This window comes from Triticum dicoccoides, chromosome 3B (assembly GCF_002162155.2).
Source record: "Triticum dicoccoides isolate Atlit2015 ecotype Zavitan chromosome 3B, WEW_v2.0, whole genome shotgun sequence".
NCBI classification, from domain to species: Eukaryota; Viridiplantae; Streptophyta; class Magnoliopsida; order Poales; family Poaceae; genus Triticum; species Triticum dicoccoides.
Genome location: NC_041385.1, coordinates 426,638,572 through 426,641,911, shown reverse-complemented (window position 1 = coordinate 426,641,911; position 3,340 = coordinate 426,638,572).

Here is a 3,340-nt window from a genome sequence, read left to right as displayed (position 1 = left end):
GGGGCTGCCCGATAGCAGGGTCCTGAAAGATAAAGGGGGTTATTAAAGTACGTCGCGGCTGTACCGCACTGTTGACTGAGTCATTATTGCACCTTCGCCTATGCCCATGGTATTTTGAGTGCATAATTGTGTACGCGCGGCACGAGTGCTGCCTTTATGGGGCTGGAGCGGAGGCCGGACTGCTAGTCGCGCTTTTGACATGCCTGGCGATCCTGTTCCGGGGTACTCCGGACTTGCTTGATGGTGTTCGGGGTTGTTGTCGCCAGATTGGTGGTTTGCCGGAAAAGGCTGCTTGTACTTCTGTCGCGAGGGCTGCAGTATGCTCTTTTGTACGGAGAGAGCGGTCCATGTTTCCGTTAACTGTTATGACCCCGCGAGGTCCTGGCATCTTGAGTTTGAGGTATGCATAGTGTGGTACCGCATTGAACCAAGCGAATGCGGTTCGTCCGAGCAATGCATGATAGCCACTTCAGAAAGGGACGATATCGAAGATAAACTCCTCGCTTCGGAAGTTATCCGGAGATCCGAAGACCACTTCCAGTGTTATGGATCCCGTGCAACGGGCCTCTACTCCTGGAATTACACCTTTGAAGGTGGTTTTGGTGGGCTTGATCCTTGAAGGGTCGATGCCCATTTTGCACACTGTGTCCTGATAAAGCAGGTTCAGGCTGCTGCCGCCATCCATAAGGACTCGCGTGAGATGGAATCCGTCGATGATCGGGTCTAGGACCAATGCGGCTGAACCGCTGTGACGGATACTGGTAGGGTGATCCCTACGATCAAAGGTGATCGGACAGGCTGACCATGGGTTGAATTTTGGGGCGACTGACTCCATCGCATAGACGTCCCGTAGTGCTCGCTTCCGTTCCCGTTTGGGGATGTGGGTGGCGTAGATCATATTGACCGTTTTCACATGGGGAGGAAATTTCTTTTGTCCCCCCGTGTTCGGATGCCGGGGCTCCTCGTCATCGTCGCTGTGCAGCCCCTTGTCCTTGTTTTCGGCATTTATTTTACCGGCCTGTTTGAATACCCATCAATCTCTGTTAGTATGGTTTGCTGGCTTATCCGGGGTGCCGTAAATTTGGCACGAGCGATCAAGTATGCGGTCCAGACTGGACGGTCCCTGGTTGTTCCTTTTGAACGGCTTTTTCCGCTGACCGGATTTTGAGCCACTAAATCCGGTGTTAACTGTTGTGTCCTCAGTGTTGTCGCCATTGTTCCGTCGCTTATGTCTGTTGCGCCGTGGCTTGCCGTTATTGTCGCGGACATCTTAAGTACCGGAGTGTTGGGTAACGTAGTAATTTCAAAAAATTTCCTACGCACACGCAAGATCATGGTGATGGCATAGCAACGAGAAGGGAGAGTGTTGTCTACGTACCCTCGTAGACCGTCAAGCGGAAGCGTTATGACAACGCGGTTGATGTAGTCGTACGTCTTCACGATTCAACCGATCCAAGCATCGAACGTACGGCACCTCCGTGTTCAGCACACGTCCAGCTCGATGACGTCCCCCGGGCTCCAATCCAGCGAAGCGTCGGGGATGAGTTCCGTCAGCACGACGGCGTGGTGACGATGATGATGTGCTACCAGCGCAGGGCTTCGCCTAAACTCCGCGACGATATGACCGAGGTGGATTATGGTGGAGGGGGGCACCGCACATGGCTAAGGAACGATTCGTAGATCAACTTGTGTGTCTATGGGGTGCCCCCCTCCCCCGTATATAAAAGGGAAGAGGAGGAGGGGGCCGACCAAGAGGGGAGGCGCGCCCTAGGGGGGGCAAACCTACTCCAAGTAGGTTTGGCCCCCCTTTCCTATTAGGAGTAGGAGAGGGAAGGAAGAGAGGGGAGGGAAGAAGGAAAGGGGGGGCCGGCCCCCCTCCCAATTTGGATTGGGCTTGGGGGGGCGCGCCCCCTCCTTTGCTCCTTCTCCCTCCTTTCCACTAAGGCCCAATAAGGCCCATATACTTACCGGGGGGTTCCGGTAACCTCCCGGATCTCCGGTATAGTCCCAATCTCATCCGGAACCTTTCCGGTGTCCAAATATATCCGTCCAATATATCAATCTTTATGTCTCGACCATTTCGAGACTCCTCGTCATGTCCATGATCACATCCGGGACTCCGAACAACCTTCGGTACATCAAAACTTATAAACTCATAATAAAACTGTCATCGTAACGTTAAGCGTGCGGACCCTACGGGTTCGAGAACTATGTAAACATGACCTAGAACTATTCTCGGTCAATAACCAATAGTGGAACCTGGATGTTCATATTGGTTCCTACATATTCTACGAAGATCTTTATCGGTCAAACCGCATAACAACATACGTTGTTCCCTTTGTCATCGGTATGTTACTTGCCCGAGATTTGATCGTCGGTATCCAATACCTATTTCAATCTCATTACTGGCAAGTCTCTTTACTCGTTCCGTAATACATCATTTCATAACTAACTCATTAGTTACAATGCTTGCAAGGCTTAGGTGATGAGTATTACCGAGAAGGCCCAGAGATACCTCTCCGACAATCGGAGTGACAAAACCTAATCTCGAATTATGCCAACTCAACATGTACCTTTGGAGACACCTGTAGAGTACCTTTATAATCACCCAGTAACGTTGTGACGTTTGGTAGCACACAAAGTGTTCCTCCGGTAAACGGGAGTTGCACAATCTCATAGTTGTAGGAACTTTGTATAAGTCATGAAGAAAGCAATAGCAACATACTAAACGATCAAGTGCTAAGCTAACGGAATGGGTCAAGTCAATCACATCATTCTCCTAATGATGTGATCCCATTAATCAAGTGACAACACATGCCTATGGTTAGGAAACATAACCATCTTTGATCAAAGAGCTAGTTCAAGTAGAGGCATACTAGTGACACTATGTTTGTCTATGTATTCACACATGTATCATGTTTCCGGTTAATACAATTCTAGCATGAATAATAAACATTTATCATGATATGAGGAAATAAATAATAACTTTATTATTGCCTCTAGGGCATATTTCCTTCAGTCTCCCACTTGCACTAGAGTCAATAATCTAGATTACATAGTAATGATTCTAACACCCATGGAGTCTTGGTGTTGATCATGTTTTGCTCGTGAGAGAGGCTTAGTCAACGGGTCTGCAACATTCAGATCCGTATGTATCTTGCAAATCTCTATCTCTCCCACTTGGACTTGGTCCAGAATGGAATTGAAGCATCTCTTGATGTGCTTGGTTCTCTTTTGAAATCTGGATTCCTTTGCCAAGGCAATTGCACCAGTATTGTCACAGAAGATCTTCATTGGTCCCGATGCACTTGGTACAACACCTAGATCGGAAATGAACGCC